Source organism: Zosterops lateralis, assembly GCF_965231275.1.
Source record: "Zosterops lateralis genome assembly, chromosome: 4".
Lineage (NCBI taxonomy): Eukaryota > Metazoa > Chordata > Aves > Passeriformes > Zosteropidae > Zosterops > Zosterops lateralis.
Window position 1 is genome coordinate 68,092,047 of NC_139765.1, and position 21,624 is coordinate 68,113,670.

At 40.3% G+C, this 21,624-nt stretch overlaps 1 protein-coding gene across 3 annotated transcripts in view; it reads left to right on the forward strand.

The window, feature by feature from the left end:
* Positions 1-21,624, forward strand: part of USP6NL (USP6 N-terminal like) — a 112,540-nt gene that overhangs the window by 24,085 nt on the left and 66,831 nt on the right. The window lies entirely within an intron of this gene.

The following is a 21,624-nucleotide window of genomic DNA, read 5'->3' on the forward strand; positions in this document are numbered from 1 at the left end:
CCCTCTTATTCTGACAGGAAAAAAAAAAAGATAAGGTTCCTAATTACTTCCTTAGATTTTGCAGTGATTGGTTGAACATCCCCCCCAAGAGTTGTATAATTTTGTCCCAGTGAATTACTCGACTTCAGCACTGCTCACTGTTCATTTCTGATTCGTGCTGCTTCCAGAGAAGGACGAAGGGGCAGAAGTTCTGCTTGTCTCTTCTGCAAATACTTCACTAGTCAGGCAGGGTTAGAACTACTGTAAGGACTGTTTAAAGAGATGTAACATCAAAACCCATAAAAATACTTCTTTAGAGGAAGGATTCAATTGAATTGAAAGGGAGAGCTTTGAAAAACACGAGGAAGTGCTCTTTCTCAGTTCTAAAGCTTTCAGGTTTGGTTTTTTTTTTTTTTTTTTTTTTTTTTTTTTTTTTTTTTTTTTCTTCCCTATTTGTTTTACTCTGTTGGTGAAAGACATTAATTTTGGTCAATGTTTGGGTGGTATTCTCAAGCTGCTACTAACTGAGTTAATTAGGTGTTAGCTCTTACAGAACCAGGTGGTGCATTTTGACCAGCATTATTAAGATCTTAACACTAAAAAACATTCAAGTATTCTGAAGAAAACATTTACAAAAGATGGAAAATGCTGACAGGTTTTGGTGATCGATACAGTAATTTGAGTAGACGTTAGGTTTTTTTCTTCACAGCATGCAACATTAGGCATCTGGTGTATATGAAGGGCTGTATTCTGCAGAAATGACTCATTCTCAGTATTGTTCTCAGTAAATGGAAAAATGGACTTGTAAAGAAAGAGTTGCTAGGAAGCCCACTGGGAATGTGAGGTGAATCCATCAAGACATGGGGGATGATGTGCGAAGTGTTTACCAGAGTGCTTTCAAATTGGTGTTACTAAACTGTAAAGATTTTAAATCCCACTCAGGTGCATCCTCCTCTTTCCCTTTAAAAAGTGTTTTCCTTAGAATGTAATTTCTTGAGAGGTAAATGTTACAAAGGAGCACAGTGTATTAATTGCATATTACATATGTAATATCAAGTTAAAAACTTCTTTAAGACTGAAGGTCCTAACCAAGTAACTGTTTTTATAAATGGTACATAAGGTTGGGAGGGAAAGGATTCCTCTGCCCTCCAATTTTACTAAGATTTATTTTCAGGCTGAGGCTTAGAAGCACAGTTAATAGCCAAGAGAGTGTCTTTTTGCATCCATCATTCAACATCAGAAGCTTGTTATAAGGTCTGCAGTAAGCACAGCTACTATGGAGATGAAAATTCAATCCCTGCAGAAGAAATTCCTGCAGAATGCCATTTTAAAGAACATGAGTTGAAATGTGGATTTAATGGGGTAGCTGAAGAGTCTGACAGAGTTGTGGAGTCTAATTTTGTTTTTTTATGGGCCAATCTATTTTCATTGTGGCCATGACCTATGCCACAAGTTAAATTAAATTTAGTTTTCTGTATCGTAAGAGGTTGATAAATAGGTGGTTTACAGGACTAAATCCCACAAATAGTCAGGCAGTGTGAGCCTGAGTGTCCACCTTGTCTCCCAGTGCAAGATCTGTGGTTCTGGTTTTGTCTTCAGCCTTTGGCTGCTGGGGCTGACATCAGAAAATCCTTCAGGAGGCCTGAGAGTCTTGCTTAGTGAAGACATGAAGTGAGCTAATCAGTAGGTTTTGATGTATAATGTCTCACATTTCCATCATTTTTTAAAATCTTGTGCTGTTTAAAAATTGAATTACTTTTTTTTTTTTTTTTTTTTAAGGAAGAAAAAGTTCTATAATTCTTTCTCATAGTCTTCCAATTGCAGTGAAAAGTTGAGTGTGTAGAGTTTATTGTTTGGTTTTTATGGGTTTAGTTTTTGGGAAACTCCAGACCCTTACCATATTTAGATAATATCAGATTTATTAGAGGAAAAAATTGCCACCAGTCATTTATTGTCAGAGGGTAACACTTTGCATGCCCTGTAAGTCTGAAGATGAGCATGAAGTGATAAAGAAATTTAAGTGGCTGCCATTATTTTGTTTATAAAATTGCAAGTCTACTTTGACTAATATGATAAATCATAGCAGTATAAAATTCTCTTGACAAGTGTTCTGTTTTGAAGCCAAACATTTTATGAGACCTGAAAACTTTCTGAATTTTAAAAATTAGTTCAAATGTTACTTGTCCTAGAGAAATCGATGTAGAGTATAAATCTCTAAACTATTTTCTTCTTTTCCATCACTGAAATTCTGGTTGAAATCCAGGTTGTTTAAAATTATTGAAGAAACACTCATGTTTACTTCTTTCCTCCCTTCTTCTTCTTACAGATGGTTACAGCAGAACTTAATTGGCAACATCACCTTGATGTTGGGATATAAAAAGAATTAAAACGCATTAAAACACTTCTAGTAGATGAGACAAATAAATTGAAATCAGAGAATTAAAAAAGGGTGTAAATATTTCAGTTTGAAGGAAAAAAACTTGAGAGAAAACTTCAGTTTGTTTTTTTTTTTTTTTTTTTGTTTTTTTTTTTTTAAATGGAATGCAAGAAGGGGCATATGTTTGGTCACTGCACTGTTTGGTCCTTCAAGATGTGTAAGGGTTGGGCCAGCCAAGGATAGCTGTGTTTAAATTCTCAATAAATGACATTTGGGAAGTCACTGCCTGGATTCAGTGCAGACAGTACTGTGGTGGTACCTTGTATTTCAGACTTAGACTTGGCAAGAAATGAGCAGTGGTTTTTTGGTCTGTTTCTCTCAGCATGGACTAAGTTGATCAGTTGCAAGATGGAGAAAATGAAATAAAGGTCCCACATCGAGTAGTTGTGGTGTTTTCTCTTTAGTTTTGGTGATTCTCGGGGTTTAATCCAGTTGTTTCTCACCCGAGATTCCAAAGCTGGCTGGTGGTTCATGTGGGCACGAAGGGAGTGATTTTTCCCTCTTGACCTCTGAAGGATTTAGGATCTGCTGTCTGACTCTGTGTCTCTGTGTTTCGTGCTGAGCTCGGTGCTCGGTGTTCGGCACGAGAATGAAGGGAGTCTCAAGGTGTCTTGGTTTTTTGGTTTCTCGCGTTGTTTATTAGTTCTTATCTTACAATTCTGTGTGTCCGGCTAAGATGTTCACAGCAGCCTGGACACGAGGTGACTCCCCTTCCCCTGTGTCCGGCCATGATGTCCACTGCAGCTCGGACACAAGGCGACTCCCCTTGTGATGGGAGGTTGCTACCTCTTACACAGATAACTACGTACCCATTGTTTACAATTCTATGCCAATGTCTATCACCTATACTAACAGAGTCATTTCTACTTTGATCCAATCCACTGAAACTATTTTGTGCCCACGTCATTGCAGAAGATGGATGCCAAGGGAGAAGATGAAGAACCCAGGGCACTGCCCTAAAACCACCATCTTGTCTCTTTGCATCTACATTCTAAAAATCCATAACTACAAAATCTTCTGCACAGTGATAACTACACTACTCTCAGTAACACCTTTGTGACTTGCAATTCTTCTCTCTGTTGGATGTTTTTCTCATGGACCAAAATCAAAGACTGTGTCTTCCTGTGCTCTGTGCCAAGCAAACCCCCCTGCACAGACCCCAGACCCTCTTTCTTGGGTCCCAGGCCCCCCTCTACCGAGGTCTGTGACTTCCCAGGGCGCCCAGAGGGATGCCCTAGACTCCAACAGGTGATAGTAGAGGAAAAGTGTACTCAAATCAAATGCATTCCATTGAGGCATCTGCTGAAATATGGGAAACTTTCTTAAGCCCCTTCATTTTTCTGTTTGTTGCAGCATCTTTGCAAGGAGGGCTGAGAGTTTTGCCTCTTATGGGAGGTCCCAGGGTTACCTGAATTTCTTATTTTACTTCTTCGTATAATACTGTTCTAATCCAGGTTGAGTACTTTAACTGATAAATGCTGGATTAGAAGTAAAGGTTTCTCTAGACTCATATACCTATCCTGGAATTACTTCATTTTTTAAAGGAGATTGGCCAGAAGAGCCAAGTTAATAAAAATTAATGGGCTCTTCGCTGAGCTGCAAGCAGGGAGTTAAATCTCTTATTTTTTTTTTGGATTTTTGTGGGGTTTTTTTTGGTCATTAAGTAGGAAATTCTGCCCATGGCAGTCAAGATAATGTATTGTAGTCTGCAGCTCCTCAGCACAGGTACACAGCTCCAATTCATAATTTACTGTGGCAAAGTTTCCAGCAGTTTGACAGAATTTAGCTCTATTTCAACAGTTCTTCTGACATTATTTGTGCTGAAGTTTCAGCTGTGGTTTCACAAATAATTGAAGCTGGCAGAAATGATGACTCCTGTCTTGCCTGTGCTGCTCACTTGGCCTCTTCATTCCAGCTGAAATGCCCACAGTGCTTCCTTCACCTGTGTTTGTGTAGCCATGCAGTGGTTTGGAGTGGGACACTGTGCTTTTCATTCCTCTTGAGCTGCTGTAACCTTGATCAGTTTAACTAATGCACCTGCTGGTGCAGTTCCACAAGGCTGAGCTCCAAGCAGGAGCCAGCAGTGGGATGTGAGTGAATCCATGGGAACAACCTTCCTTCAGTGGTACCAGTGCCTGAGGCTAATGGGAAATGCTGGTGGGACTTCCTTCTGCTGGACTGTGGGGAATTCACCTCAGGATGATACAGACACAAGCAAGTAAGAATAATACAGCTGAATCACTGCACATCTGGACACACAATGACTCATCCAGAGTGTTTTTTATATATTAGTATATACAGTTAATATACTGTATATACTAATACACAATTTCTGTGGCTGGCATTTGCTATGTCTCACTTTAAACAGTAACTTTAAGCAGTAACTTTCATGGGTTACCCATATATCACATACATACATCGTGGCTTTTCTACTGAATTTCTAATCCTGACATTTTATTGCTTTTTTACTTTGTTTGAAATTTTATTCTCCTCCTTTGTGTGATGCCAGCTGCAGTGATTAAGAAAGGCCCTTGTGCTGCTTCACCATATGTAGCTGTTAATGGCTTACTTCAGTGTCTGTGTATTTGGTTATTAGGTAGGTAGCATCATTAAACAAAGTCTGTAATGTTGTATCTTGGGAATTGGTCTGTGGCATAACAAAATTAATACAGACAGCTAGAATTCATTTAGCTGTGGAAGAACTACAGAGAAAAGCACTACTTGTTCTCTCTTTGTGCACTAATGTTGGTCACCTGAAATGAGCTAATTTACAAGCAGGTAAGCAAAGGCAGCTCATCTTCAGATTCCAACTGTGATTTGCTATTCTAGTATGTCTTGGGGTTATTTTTGGGAAAGTTTGACCATAAACCCATGAACTGTCAACCGTGATATTCTCAATAATCCTGAAATACAATTTTAATGTTCTTATTTGTAGCACGTGGGAAATGGGTGAGCTTAACATAAAGTATTTCTATACAAGTAGGCTTGAAAAAGAAGGAAGAGTAGGGAACAGTGCAGTAATGTAGTAGGGAAAAGCACAACAGGTTTGCAGTGATGTTTCTGCTAGATGGGACAGAAATTCAGTTCTGTGTACATCAGCACAGCTGTTTTGGCATCACTGAGGCTGATCTGACTTGCTGTGTTTGGGATCTGCAAACCCTGTCCTGGTTTCACTGCAGCAGGAGGCACCTGGCAGCTGGGTGAAGAGACCAACTGAAAACAAGGTGGATTTGTTGGGTTCCTTGAAAGAAGAGGACAAATAATGATTCATTCAAGTTTTTGCTTAACATTTGGGAAGGTTAATGAGTTACATGGTTTTGAGCTCGAGCTGGTAGGATGAATGTATTTGACTTTCTGGTTTCGGTGATACTCCAGCTGAGACAAAGATTGTGTGTTGCCTGAGGCATTTGTCCACTGTGTTTGCAGCAGAGCCAAGATCTCAAGCCTGGATCTGAACATGGTGTAAAGATGTTTGTGCCCTGTACCTTTCCTTCTCTGCAGCTCTTGTGCTTCCATCAATGCATGAATTTTGCAACCAAAACATTTTAGTTTTGGTTTGGAGACTTTTGAGAAAAGGCTGGGAAGCTCTGAAGGATCTGGAGAAACAAGCCTCATTCTCAGTCTTGCATTTTCATAGTTCAGGTGAACATATTGTTCTGATCTTGATTTTGGTGGGATGGCAGTTGTGCATGTGCTGTTTTCAAGCGTGTAGAACTTTTTTCTTCTTGTTGACTGTCAAAGGTAATTCCGATGTTATTTTAGATGAGGAAGTACATTCCTTTCCTTGGAGAAAAACTTGTGCTGCTGAGATGTGCAAAATTCAAGCAGTGAGGGACCATCTAATTTTTTAAATGTTTTTTATGTGTTAAGTTCTTAAGTTTTTAGTATTTTACCCTCACGTTTATGGAATTTGGAATCCAATGTTAAATATGAATGCTGATGTCTATGTTTGTTAATAGGGAAGCTGGTACAGAATTTATTTAAAAAGCTTAAAATGTGACAGTTTTTTGTTAAATTGCAGTGGATACAATTAAGCAATGGTGGAGATATAAATGCTAATATGTTTGCCTGTTTGTTTTCAATAACTTAAAATGTGGTGAATATTTCAAAGTGACAGGGTCCCAGCTGGACGTTTTCTGCAACAGATAATTATAGCAGTTGGGTGGTTTAGACAGTGTGTTGGTGTATATTGACATTCACAACTTCCCTGGACATCTTATCTGGCTTCTTCAAAGTATTTTTGTCCTGCTGAACTTGTAGATCTTTTGGTATAGCTTGTAAGGAAAACATCCAGACTTCTCCAATCAGCTATCAAAGCAATTTTTTTTAGTTAATCCTGTCTAACAGCAAATAAAAATATTGGTTTTTCAGTGGATTAGATTCCACTATTTCGTCCTTCTTGTTGCAAGTCCAAGCAGTTTCTTCTAAAGGAAATTATCTGTCAGCATTAGTATTAAACTATCCATAAAAATGTTAATTTGAACTGAATTTCCAGATCAAACAGAAAACTTAATTAATGTCAGTTAATTAAATTCTTGGTGGAAATGAGAAAATAAGTACACAGACGCCTAAGACTGCTGCTGTCTCCTTGCTAAAGCAGCTAACAAAGCATTTTTAGCACTACCTGGAGGGGGCAGGTCCTTGGTGAAAATAATTTCCTCAAGGAGCACATTCTGGTCCCTTCTGCTTCACGTCCCAGGTGATGCAGGTTTTTTCCCCTGCTGTTATTTTTTGTATCATTATTACATGGCAGCACAAATAAAAGGAAATAAATGTGCAGGCACTTGATTGCACACGAAGAAGAGCACGACCCCTGTGTCACAGTCACTTAACTCTGCACCCAAGCTGGAGTGTAAATCTTGGGACCTGCCACAAGGGCTCCATGTGTGCAAGTGGCCTTTGGTGTAAAATGAGTCTGGGCTGACTGGCCACAGCTCCTGTGAGCAGATTCTGTCTGTGGGGAGAAGCTCATGGGTGTTCAGCTTGTGGACTTTGGATACTCTTGTTTGTCTGATACCACTGCTGGGCTGAAGGTGTTAACAGCTCGAGTGCACACTTCACATGGAATTGGTGGTTTGAGCAATAATGGGATAATAATCTGCAACATGGGATTCACCTGTTCCTTTAGTCTCAGGGTGTTCTGAAGGCCTCAGAGGTTTTGCAACTTTTAAGCCAGGTATCACCCTGGTTCACACAGTTGAAACTGTACATCCCTGGGGAGTGAGAGTTGTGTGTTGCAGTTGATATTTTTCCCTCTCTTCCCATTGCCTGTGTGGTGCTGGGTTTTGTTGTTTGTTTGGTGTGTTGGTTTTTTCTTTGTTTAACAGTAATTTTTTGTCTGTGCTTTCCAAACAACACATTATCACAATCTGGATGCTCCTCTCCTATGGCACATTAGCCACTGGACTATTAGAGTCTAATGCAGATATTAATGAAATGTAAGTGGAATACTAGGAAAAGCAGTCTCCTTATTTCCCTGTGGTTTAATTCACTATTGAAAAATGGGTTTCTATTAAAGGATCTAAAAATCAAATGTCTTTTTCTTTAGCATTCATGCTATGTGGTTTAAGTGATGGCTGCCCCTTCCTTTCCTCCTTCCACTGCAGGCACCAGGTATCTGAACATGGAGTCTTCAAATGTGACCTTTCTGCCTATTATTTTTCCAAAAGCAACTAGCAAAGTCCTGTAAATTTTGTGGGCAAGTCAGATCACACAGAGCTTTCTGCATTTATTGACTGGCAAATATTTTTATTCCTTGGAAACTGATGGGGAAATCAGGGTTTTCTTTTCCTTGTTTTTAGATGAGACATTTTTCTTTTGAGATTCACCTAATATATCAGGCAAGATGAGTATGTAAACATTTGAAAAGGAACATGAGTGTAAACAGGCAAGTTTCACCATATCACTATGTGCTGATTTTTCCCTCAAAATATTTTGACTACAGGGCACTCTCCAAGCACTTTTTAATCTGAACTTAGTCAGAAGTATCTTACAGAGGTTAAGGCTGAGTTTCAGGCTTATTTTTTAGAAAAAAAATTCTTCAAAGTTTTAATTTTGGTTTACTTATTCCTGTCACAGATTGGAAGTGAAGCTTTTGTTGCTAAGCCTCATTTGAGTGGGAAATAGCTGGGGTCTGAAGGAGATGGTTATAATGCAGTTCACAGGTCTCAACTGGAATGTGAGAAGTTGCCTTGATCTGAGACTTCCTCTTGCTGATAGAAGAGGAAATACTGTTTGTGATAATGAAGGGACTTTGGTAACTTGAATATGCTGTGATCTCTCCTAGAGAAATATTTTCTGTTTCACTTAAAGTCACATTGTTTGGATTGGTGGAACAATTCTTCATCACTTTCAAGTGTTGGGTGTTCCTGGGATGTTTCCAGGGCTCCCCAGTGTGCAGTAACTGCTGGTTTCAGGCGTTGCACTTTGCTGTGTGATGTATAAATGGCTGCACTCTTGCTCCGTGCCCTAATTTTTCTCCTTCTGTAAAGAAAAAAAACCTGACTAATCCTTTCCTTTTTCTGATGGCAGCTGTATGTTGAAAAGACTTTTAAATGTTTTGTAAAATCTCCCCATCTATGCTGCAGCTGCATCAAGTCTTGAAGCCACCATGTCACATCAGTGGGTAAAAGAAAATGTTGTTTTCTGTTCACAGAGTGTAGTGTGGATCACACATGGCACAAATCAAAGATATGTTTTTGTCAATTCTGTGCCGTGAATTAGTACCCTGGCTAGGGTTTGAAATACGTGGGATGAATGCTACTCTGGAGCTTGCCAAATCTATAGATGAAAAAGAAAATAAGCTACACAGACTCCAATTCCCACTACTATTTAGTTTATAGGCATTGGAGTGACCTTCTAATCTGTGCAGTGATAATTGCCTGTTTTACATAACGTGTAAAGCTTTGCAGAGGAGTGTTTGTAGTGATGGAACATGTATTAAAAATCATTGTCTGGCAGCTAATAAGAATGTAAAGCCATTCTATAAATAGTGCAGATAAGCTCTAAAAGGAGGAATGAGCAAATATACTTAGGCAAATCAAAGGACAACTGTGCTGGGGCCCGGGCTGGGCATTTAATGTAACAGTGGCTCATGAACTGTGTCCATGCTGGCAGGGAGTGTGGCACTGGAGGCAGAGATGGAGAGAGGGAAGCTGGCAGTTCAGCATTCCTCTGTATTTTGGCAGGTTTTGTCCAGGCTAGATCAAACCTTGGCCTTATCCTTTGGGTAGAACATAACTTTGAGGTAGGAGTGCATCTCCCAGATAGTTGAACCTGGAAGGAATCCAGGTTTGCATATTTCCAAGTCCCTTCCCAGCACAAAATGGAGAACAGTAAATAGAGATGATCTGGAGCTTTGCTCCAAAGGGCTCTTCCAATTTAGAATAAAGTGCTATTTATAGAAATGCGTGGAACGTCCGTAGTCTTTTATCCCAGATTTATGATCTTGGCATGGGATAGAATAGCCTAATGAGGTTTTTCTTGGAAATAAGTGGAATTTCTGGTAGGCTTGGTATTTCAGGGACAGAAAGGGATTATGCACTAAAGCATTGAAGACTGACATTTATGAGTTGGGTTTCTATATGCTCTGCAAATTGAGATTAAGTGCCAAGTTAATGGCAGAGTTTCTGTTTGGCCACTGCACTGGGCTGACATGGCAAGGTTTTGGTGGCTGGGGATGCAGAGGTGGCCTGTGGGAGAAGAGACCAAGGTCTGCCCCTGGGTTGGACACAGCCAGACACACTTTGCTCCAAAACAGGCCCATCCTTGGCCAAAGCTGAGCTCATCAGTGAAGCTGGTGACACCTCTGAGATAAGATAGTTAAGAAATGCTAAAAACCACAGTGCAGCAGTTGTGAGAGAGTGAAAAATATGTGTGAATCAACTCCGTGGTCCTCCAAGGTCAGTGGAGGAGCAGGAGGAGGTGTTTAGGCACCAGAGCAGAGCTCAACAGAGCTCTGGAGAAGATCATGGTGAGGCAGCTGTGCCCCTGAAGCCCATGGAGGGAGCAGAGATCCACTTGCAGCCCCTGGAGAGCCCGTGCTGAAGCAGGCTCCTGGCAGAGACTGGAAGAGGAGCCCTCTCCAGGAACAGATTTTCTGGCAGGAACAGCAGCTGGTGGGAAAGGAACAGTTTATGAAGGACTGTGTCCCTTTGGAGGGACCCCGTGCTGGAGCATGGGAAGAGTGTCAGGATTAAAGGGGCAGCAAAACCCAAGTGTTATGGGCTGACTTGGACTATTTTTAATTGCCAGTAAATTAGTTTTCCCAAGCCAAGTAGGTTTTTCTCATGAGTGACCTCCCTGTTTATCTTGATCTATGAGCTTTTTCCTCTTTTCTTCTCCCCCAGTGGAGTAGGAGGAGTGAGAGCAGTTCAGTGGGCACCTGGCAGCCAGCCAAGGGTCAACCCACTACAGCAATGCTGAGGATGTGGACAAACTTAAAATTTCCAGGCCTGTCTTCTGTGAGTTCTCCTCAGTCCAGGTTCCCTGAAGGTGCCAGTGATGGCAGCATGAGCAAATTCAGCAGTTGGGCTTTTCTGTCCTCACATGATGCTGTTTACCAGCTCTGCCCAGAGCAGGAGACAAAAAGCAATGATGTGGTCAACAAGCACTGTAAATCCAGGACTGGATGTGTGAATGATGTCCTCCTGCCTGATCCTTGAATGCTCTCTTAATGTACTTCTAAGTAAAATCTGTCTGTGTTAAAAAAAAAAAAAAAAAAAAAAAAAAAAAAGTTAATAAGCTTCATAACATTTCCAGCTACTGGTGTGTAGTAATTGGTTTGGAAATAGTATTTACTGGTATGCCAGTGGACACTTTTGAGCAATTTTGGCTGGAAAGTGTTTGAAATTATAAAGTCATTGCTACCATTAGGAAATGTCAACAAATTATCCCTTGCATCCTAGCTGTGACATAATTTCATGATATGAGGAGCTTGGAGAAGAGATAATCAAATTAGCACTAATGAGAATGCACTTGAATGTGAGGGGGACAAGGGGACACAACATTGATTTGATACATCTGAATCATTCCTGCTGCTGTTGAATTGCTATTTAATAGTTTGGTCTGGGCTTTGTTTATTTGACTAAGCTGCCTTGGCAATTTCTGATTCCTTTTTAATTTAAAACTACTTTTCTGCAGTATTTTTTATTTTTCATCTCAAACTTGTTTTTACCCGCCTTTTATCTGTCATGCAGCTTTCATCAATTGAATTCTGATTAGTGGGAAAACTTTTGTTTCCAATTAAAAATGCCAAAACAACTTAGAGTTTCATATTTGGGAATAATTTATTTTAATACAAAGACATTACAAAATGGCTGTAACATGAAATCTACTGTAGTTTTTTATTATTTTAAATTATTTTTTCCTCCACAATTAAAAAAAGCTGCCAATGAGCTTGTTTCCCAAGCATTCTTTTTCATTCTGAGCCAAATGTGAAATGTCCTTCAATTAAAATTTGGGCTAAATCCTACAGTCCCATGTGAAAGGCTGTGAATATTTGGTATTCTATTTATATGAGCTAAGAAGCTTGAACTTAAAATACTGATGGCTGAATCAGATCAGGGAACTGTCTGATGTTGGACTAGTAATGAGATGCCAGTTTCACTGAGGAATAGTTACCTCTGAGCTCTAAGAATAAGAAATTGTCCTTGTTTGCCCTGAAGTGGCCACAAAGCAGCTGTGGCAGTCACATCACTCCAGTGGCTTATAAATATGGCAGTTCCCTGTGTTACGTCCTTAACACTTGGAGCTACCTAAAGGGTGACTGTAAAGGCTTTTAAAATAAGTTAATTTATACCTGATTTGTATTCTTTTTGTGCTGGTAAGTCTCAGTTGTGTGTTGGAGAAAACTGAGCTTTTCAAAGTTACTTACGTTTCATAGACCCTTCAAGCTAACTTGTGCCAAAGCCTATTCTTCTCCAGTTTTTTTCTATTTCTTCTTCATCTTATTAAGAATGTGCAGTTGTTTTGCATCTGTATTTTGCCTGTGTGAGTTCTCCTTTTGATTTTTAATTTTTTTTTTCTTTCATTTCAGTATTGCTTGTGTAAGCAAAGAGGTACCACATGGTGCTGATGTAACATACAGGTGTGAAGGAGGAAAACAGGTGCAGGGTGGTGGGAAAATTGGTAACTCAGATTTGCTGAAATGTTGTAATCCCATACCCCTTACTGGTGATGACCTCTGCATGCTTTAACTTGACAACTAATTATAGTCTGGCAATTTGGTAAATCATCCTCTTAAAATGTCATTCCTTAGCTAAAACATCACACTTCCCTCCCTGCTTTCCATATCCTCTTTTCTTATTGCTTGCATTTGTACTGTCACTAGGTGTGACTTCTAAATTCTCACTGCTCTGCTCCTCCAGTCTCAGGAGGTGTTACATTACCAGAAAACAATGGCACAGGTCCTGCCTGGCTGTGGGCTCTGTGCCAGGGTAAAGGTCACAGTGTCCAAGGTCAGCAGCAGTGCTTGGGCTGGATGATGTCCTTCCATCAAATCAGAACAGATTTGGTCCTCTCAAACGGGAGAGGAACCTCTCATTGCAATCCCACCAAAGATTTTTTTTTTATTTAGTAAAGCCTGATTAGCTGAGTTTCAAATCCATGTGTTTTGTCTTGTGCCTTTGCTTAAAATCCTGTCTGTTTATCTGAGGAAAAGTGACTTAGTCTTTGTTGGAGCTGGTGATTCAGTGAAACACCACCTGTGCTCAATAACACCTGAATAATAATAATAATAATGGCTGTTTGTGATACTGTTTTAATTGAGAGAGAACTTCCCCAGGGCGTGCAGCTGACTCATTCTTCAGAGAAACCTGTCATCAGTGTGTCTGAGGTGGCCTGACTGTTACCCTGGGATTACAGCCTCTTGTACCTCAGGTACAAAGTACTCTCTGATGCTTTTGTTTTTCTACATTTATAGCACATATTATCACAATAATATGAACCACTGGTTCCTGTTGTCAACGCTCAGGCTTTGTGTGCTCTTCCAAAACAGTGGGTGGTGGCAAATATGTGAGTAATTTTATAGTGTTTAATAGTTACACCCCTGGATTTTTCTCTGCCAGGGAATAAAGTGAGCTAGAGGAGGAGAAAGTGTAGAAATTCTGCTCACTATTTAAGTAGAGTAGGGTTTATACTGATGACTAATGCACCCTAAAAGCTGTTGTCTTTAGTGTGGATTATAGTAAACCAAATTTTAGTTAGAAATTATATTTCTCCTTTTTCTGCCAGCCTTAAGGGAGACTGAGTTGTTTGTAAATTCTTTCAAGAACTTGTTGTCATAACAAGAAGTTTGTTGTTAAATTTAACGGTTTCAGAGAACTCTAAAACAGGAGAAATATTTGGTAGTTTTCTTTCACTTTCAGACTTGTGTGACAGCAGATGACAACTGTACATCTGGTGAAAAGGGAAGAGTTGATGAGAGGCTGTTGGATTTTCATCCAGTTTGAAGCCCTTGGAGTGATAGCTCCTTATTCTTCCAAAATGCTGTAATTGAAGGAACATTCATCATTTTCATCCTCTTCATTTCCCATCCTATTGCTAGACCTTTCAGGAATATGTTTGCAGAGATGGTTTTGGTTTACTGCATTACAGTTCCTTGCTTCAAAAAGAGGCTTTGGCTTTTTTTTTAGTAAAATCAGAAGTGCAAAGTTGTCATTTTAACATGTACTGAAGAAATGTCTTTGGTGGTAAGGGGGAGCCACAATTCATAACCAAAATATGTTTTTCTCTTACGAGTAATTTTGGGTTTAACTCCACTGCTGAAAATTTCACTGATGAATTTGCTGGATTTCCACGTGAGGTCGATGGATGTCAGAGTGAGTGTTGCCCCTCATGGGAAGGTTTCCTGCCTGACCACTGTGTCTGCCTCTAAGTCAAAACAAGGATTTAAAGGCCATATAGTCTCATGTAGAGCTTTGACCTCTGACTTTTCTCTCTGCAGCAGGTTTTAGTTAGAGCTTGAAGCTGTTGTCTTGTGCAGGTTGGGTTGTTTGGTCCATACCTGGGTAACCAGTCAGCCCTGTTGCTCCTGGTCTGTCTGAGCTGCACAAACGAGAACTTGAACCCTCCACAAAGTGCTGAATCTCTTAATTGCATGTCTGCAGGCACAGCAGACAGTGGGTGGATGGATGTGTGTTTAAATCCCAGCTGGTGCTGTTCCTCCTTCTCTCTGGTGAAGAGAACAGCTCATGTCTGCCCTGGGGGAGGGTTCTGCACTGGGGCAGCTTTTCCCAGGGAGCAGGATCCTGTTTGCCAGGTGCAGCTTCACAGGCTCAGCCAAGTCCTGGCTCTTCCTGGGGATTTGATTCTGTGGGGGATGTGAAAGTCACAGAGGTTGAGAGGAATCTATTGGGAATGAAATGGGTTCTGTGGGCTGGACTGGAATCCATAAAAGGCTTTATTTATGTATTGTCCTAGAGCTTATGCTTGTAACCTGGAATAGGGATTTCCAAAGTACTGCATCAGTGTTTGTATTAGATGAACTAAGCTTTCTCAGTTTACTGTGTTTAAAACCACTTCTTAAAATTTCAGGTAATTTTCTGTTGAGATAGGAGAATCTGTGACAATTAGATTTTTCTGGGTTATGGGTGGTTTTCTTTGGTTTGGCTTGTTTATTTAACAGAGTGTAGTGGTTTTAAATCAGATCATCCATCATTAGTAGGTTCAGTGCATTATTGACTGCAGCATAAACAAATGGATTTTTTTCTTGATGCCCATGTATAAGGCTTAGAGTAGAATTAACATTATGTTTGTTTTGCAGTAGGAACTTGTTAAGGTGTTCACAGAATGTGTTTGCAGTTCATTTTGCATTGGTACTGAAATAAAAGTACTGATTTTCAGAGAAGTAGCATTGAAAACTTAGTGGTGGGTTTGTGTTACTGAAGTACCTCAGTACCTCAGTGCTTATCTTCTTCTAATACAATAAACAGAAAGTGTTACTGATATGCCCGTTAATGCACTGATTATTAAAGTTATTGTTCCTGTGCAACAGCAGTATAAATTAATAATTGTCATCTTACCTCAACACTGGATGTTTGTAAAATGTTTTCATAGTATCCAAAGGTTCCTCTTGCTGTGATCTTTTTCTTGAAGGAGATATAGAACCTCCTTGGAAAATTCTGTTCTGATTCTCTCCTGTCCTTTAAAAATCAAAGATTCAAATAAATGACTTTTCATTTGTGTTTTGTGGTCTGTTTCTACTACAGCTTTGTGCCTGCCTCTCAGTGGTGCTGACATTTCAGTGTTGTCTGTACTTAACTGGAGTCAAAGGTTAGGGAAAAGGACCAAGACCTTTTTTGGCATACTCTCCTAAGTTTTAGGGATGAATTGCATCTAAAATCTAATTTGGTGCTTCCTCTAGCAAAAAAAAAAAAAAAAAAAATAAAGGTGATGGATATAATGTAGGCAGAAGGTTTTTATTACTGGTGCAGTGTTCTGTAGATACACAGCCAAAAAGTTTGTGATCTTTTTCCTTCCCCCTTTCTCCCTGCCTTTGGGTTGTTTTATCCAAACTCTGAAGTTGTTTTATATTGACAAAGGTTTGAACAGATGCAAAACCAGGTGGAGGCAAACAAATTCATACTGCTAATGAATTGCTAATTAGCAATGCACGAATGCAACCTGTCTGTGACTTGGTGGGTATTGCACTGGGATTTATTGCAGCTACTCTGCTGGGTTTTCCCTCAGCCTGGCTGGGACCAGGCACACAGGACAGCCTTGGAGGCCCTAATTCCTGTTTCACATGGGAAATGCCATGGCTGTTTACTTTGTTTTGTTTACCAGTCCTCAGTCAGTGAAACTGAAAACAACAGAACCTTCTTGTCTACCACTAACTTCCTTTTCTCGTAGCAAAGATGAAGAAACTTCCCCCGTTTCTGCTGCCATTTGACAAACTTGTTTACCTTTCATCTGGTTGTCTCTTACTCCTCCAGCTTTTCCTATAACTACTTTATAAACATAAAAAACATGGATCTACTGCTGCCTGACACTTGAGATGATTTTAAATGTTCAGAGGGGATTTCAGCATTTCCCCTCCTCTATTAAACGTCATTTTAGTTTTTAATTAAATGAATGACAGATATTATAAGTAGTCAGTTACTCAGCTCCATGCTGTGTAGACATGACTGATACAGTCAGGCAGGTATCTAAATTTGCCTTGATGTCTTTCCTGTGGACTTGAACTTATCACAGAGTCACCAAGAGAAGGTTTAGTGTCACACGAGCTTCTTGGTGCCATTCAGACTTTTTGGAGGATTCCCTGAGGGGATCCTATTTCCACTTATATTATTACTGCAGTTAAAATGTTTATCTGCTCAAAGATGAATAGCTCAGAGACAAGAGTAACTGAAGGAAGCTGTTCAGCTACAGTGAACTGAGTTGCAGTGTGTAACTCAGTTTGGGTTTCTTTTGTGAAATGCTTTCAGTATGTTAAGATGATAATTAGAGTTGAACAGAGAAGGGCCTCGCAGCTCCTCTCACTGTTACTGTGGTTTTTGGTCCAAAATTAGGACTAATTAAATGGCCTTCAGTGTATCCCAGTGGTAGATGGAGGGATGGCTGAGATCCACACTTTGTGGTGTGGGTCACAACAGTCTGTCCAGCAGCCTTTAGTAACTGGTGTAACATGCTGTTACTGCAATAAAGTGAGAAATGGTTTTTCATCCTGCCACAACTTCCACAATGTTTTTTTATTTCCCTGTTGTGTATTGGGGTGAATTGAATTTAAAGCTTGAGAATGAATGCCAAGGTCTCCCGTGCAGGGGCTGTGCCCGCACAGGCAGAGCAGTAGCTCAGCACCTGGGAGGCTCAAGGTCAGGTGTGAACAGAGGCTGCAGGGAGGTTTTCTCAGCTTTTGTGCAAGGACTCATTCCTGCACACTTCATGTCGTCTCTTCCAGGAGAAGGCAGAAAAGTCAAATGCTGGTAGTGCATGTTCAGCTGGGGAGTAAAAGCTGGTGCTTTCAGGAGCTGCTCATTTGTTGCTTGTTTGTGAACGGTTCCTTTTCCCTCTCCCGTGGGGCCAGCGGGGTTTGGGTGCCAGCCCCGAGGCTGTGGGTGCTGGGACCTCGGGGGAGCTGCTGCTGTGTTCTCATGGTGCTGTTCAAGTTCTGCTCCTGCCACCTTCAGTCAGAGCCGGTGTTTGAGCTGGCTTGGAGCTCTTTGGGCTCGTTAAGTGGCAGAATAGCATCTATTACAAAAACAAACCCTCCTTTTCTTCCTGTTGTAATCAGTTAAATCAGCTGTGTAATTAAATGATGAGCTGGACTGGGTATGTCAGTGTGTTCAAAGCTCGTCTGTGTAGAAGAACAAATCTCTTTATTTGAGCCAGTATAAAATGATACCAATACAGATGAAAGTGTAACTAGAGACCTGTTGCAGCTTCTCCAGCCCTACAGAAGAAATAAACCAGCTTCCTCAAAAATTAAGAACCGCCCTCTTTTAAAAAACTTCATCCAGAGTCTGCATGAGTGTTGTCTTGGTGATGTTTTAAACTGGGAATAGACTTCACATCATTAACGCTGAATTTTAAAATATAATTATTGTTTGCCTCATTAATTTTGACTAATGCAGAGAGAAAAATGATTAATCAGGAGACTTAACATAATTAGTGCAGTATGGCAACTGACTACTTAAATATAAGTCTGTTAACATGGATAACATAGCTCTTGTCATGAAATGTTCTACTTTGTGTCAGAATTGAAAGTATTAGAACCATTTTACTCTTTAAATTGATGCTGCAAATCTTAGTGCTGGGAAAACATTCATACTCTACCCCTAATTATGATGTTCAAAACAGGAAATCTGAAATGATGTCGGAAATAATGTCAACATTTCAGAGAATTTTTTAATGTTCTTTTGATTTATGTTGCTGGGAAAAAATGATTTTTATATGTCATTCTGATCTATGGCATTGGGAAAGCAAAGAAGAAATTTATCGCAGAGAACTGCTATGTTCAGTCTTGCTGAAAGATGGTTTTGCTTGTGTGTTTAGTAGCTTGTCGTGGTTAAAAGAAGTATGAGCAACATCAGGGTACAGAAGGGTTATTTTAGTTCTCAAAAGCCTCTGAGAACTGCAGGCATAATATACTTTCAAAGTACAAGGGATCAAAAAAAAAAAAAAAAGGCATTTTCAGCTAAATTTGCTTATAAAATCATAACCAGTACCTGAAAAGCCACTGGTGTAAAAGGATGCCTTGACTTACATTAGGTTGAGGGTAAAATTCCTAAAATATTTCTGCTTTTCATCTGTCAATACTGCTTCTGAGGTCAAGTGTCTGATCTTACCACATAATGCAGCAGATGATTTGCAGCATATTTTATTAAGACATAATTATAAAGGCTTGGGCTAGTGCTGGGAAGGGTCATGGATTTCAGAGGGAGTGTGGGAGTAATACTCATGAGCTGTAGGTGAAACAGATTATACGTTACAGTGGGATCAGTTCTAGCCACAGTAGGAGCCCTAAGAAATGTAATCTTTTGGTGGAAGACCATAGAATGATTTGCATGTGGTAGAAAAGCTCCTGTGTTTTTCCACGGGGGCTGTGTCTCTGTTGTTCCGTGGCTGCTGGGTTATGCTGTGCTCACACACAAGGCTGGCTGTGTCCCCTGAACAGCAGGATGCGGATCTGCTCCCAGCGCCTCTGGAACAGCTGCTTGCAGGGCTGGCATGGCTGAGCTCAGCAGTGTTTGCAGCTCCTCAAAGACAAACCTGTAGGTGAGTGACCACTGCTTTGTGGCCACAATGCTGCTCTTTCACAGCACTGAGAAAAGAGGAAAATTGTAATGAAAAGACCAAATGCCAGCTACACCCTTGGGAAGAGAAGAACAAGGGATGACTTAAGCTTGGACATAAGACATGAGCTAGTTGTGGCACAAGTCAGACCAGTCTTTACATACTGGCAAGCCCCAAATTATACCCAGCCTGAGTTTTTACATTTAACTCTTATTAAGAGCTGCCATAAATGTTTCAGGTTGTGTTGACAGAGGTCTGGGCAGGAGGGTGGGTTGTGCACTGGCTTTCAAGAAAGGAGCATTGTTCAAAATTGGGTTTACTCTTTTCAGCGTAGCTTGTTGAAAATCGGCAATTATGGTTTCTTCTGGCTTTGCAACTGATCATGTTAACCTTCAGCAAATTAATTATCTTCTGGCTCACGACCACACACAACACTTTGTAAAATGGAATTACAGTAGAACCCTGCCAGATCTTGTCACTCCACTTTGTAACCCTTGTGGGAACTTCCATTGGGCTCAGTGGTGAGGTGATGACATGAGCATTCCAACTGCAGCTTCCAGCTGGGTAGGTGTAGGCATTGCTGATGGAGTGATCTAACTGTAAGGTGTAATTATTTACATGGAACACACAGAAAAACAAATTGCAAATTAGGACTAATTAAATGGCCAAGTTGTATTTTATTAGAGTATGTTCTTTTTCTGTTTTATTTCTTTTTTATTCTGAGTTTTGTGCTTTCATTGCTCCATTAACTAAAAGTGTTAGTAAGGCTTTGTTATTAAAAATAAAATGATAGGCATATTGCAGTAACTGATTAATATTGGTGGAGTTTCTGTAAGCCCTTTAGTCCATTGTTGCTTAAAAGCAAGATAGAATATTTGATTTAAATTCTTTGCAATACATAGACTCGTAAATTCTCATTTGATGTTTTGACACAGGCTCCCCTCTGTGGAATGTTGCTTAGGAGAGCTGCCTTGATTTCCCTGCTCTTGCTTTGAGTCCTTTGGGGATCACTTGAAAATTGATTTGAGAGGGTTTTTAGTAGCAGTTAATTCTACTAATTTCCAAAGTGACCATTTTCCATTGTTGAATGTGCAGTGTCTCATAGGGGATGTTGCAAAACTGCAGGAGTTCTACCTAGTGAAATTTGATTTTTCATTAAGACGAGAGTTCAGTCACTTTTCTTCAGGAGAGTTAAATCTTTACTTTCATATTTTTCACTCATTACTCCTCATTCTGCAAAACTACAATATCATCTACTCTGCTGATTATTAAGAGGGGGAGGGTGCACGTGTTTTGCTGTTGCAATGGGCTTTTTTTAGTGCAGAGCATAATCCAATATCTTGATTTTACAAAGAGTTTTACTCCATCTCCTTTCTTTTTTTGGAATGGAGAGAAATTTCAGTTAAGCCAAAATCTTACCTTTTCTGTGTGTAAGTCTACTTGAAAAGCACCCACAAAACCAGAAGTGCTAAGCTTGAGAGACATAAGGGAAGTATCAGTACAGATATCTCTGGTATATCTATAACATACATATGTGTGTGTCTGTCAGTAATGAGGTTTATTGGTGCCTGGGATTAGCATGTGGTAGAAGAGCAGCAGTGATGTTAAAAAGAAAATTGTTTTCAAGTGGTGAAGAGGTGAGGGAGTTAACCTGGGACAAGTGCTTGTGTTCATTGTGTGTGAGTTCTTTTCATCCTCACCACAAACACGCTCACAGATAAGGAAACAGAAAGTAGCTGGTTTTACAAAACCAGTTCTGTAGTTGTGTTATGAGCCAAGTGGAAGATTATTTCTGTGCAGCAAGAGGATTGCTGTTGTGTGTGTCAGCAGTAAGAAAATGCTTTTGAGGGAAATGTGCCTGGCAGTGGACATGGCACTGGCTTAGTCTAAACTCATTCTGATTCCAGAGACTAAACTATTGACACCTGGGCTTGGGTGGGATCCATGAGCAGCAATCAGTGGTAAAGACAAAGGAGCTGCTGCTCATTTCCAGGCTCGGTGCTCTGCCAGACTATGGGGGGGGAAGGTTAAAACAATTGAAGGAACTATTCTTTTTTCAGTCTCTGGGGAAAAAAGAATAGTCCAACACACTTGATCAGATCTCCTGTTCCTGGCATTTTAACACTTCTCTGAGTGTAAGAAAACCACAAAAGGGTTGTGGCTGGAAGGGACCTGTCAAAGTCATCTGGTCCAGCCCTGTGCTCAAGCAGGGCTGTGCAGAGCTGGTTCCCCAGGACCACATCCAGACAACTTATGGACATCTCCAAGGATGGAGAGAGATTCCACAGCCTCCTTGGGTAACCTGTGCCAGTGCCACTGATCATCTTTCAGCTGGTTTCACAAAGTGTCTGGTGGTGTGTGTGCCCTGACACACTTGGGTTAGGATATGGAATTGGCTGGTTCCTGGCTGCAGGCATTACAGAGCAGCAGAATGGCTGTGTGAGAGAGCATATGTGAGGGCCAAAGTCAGTGCA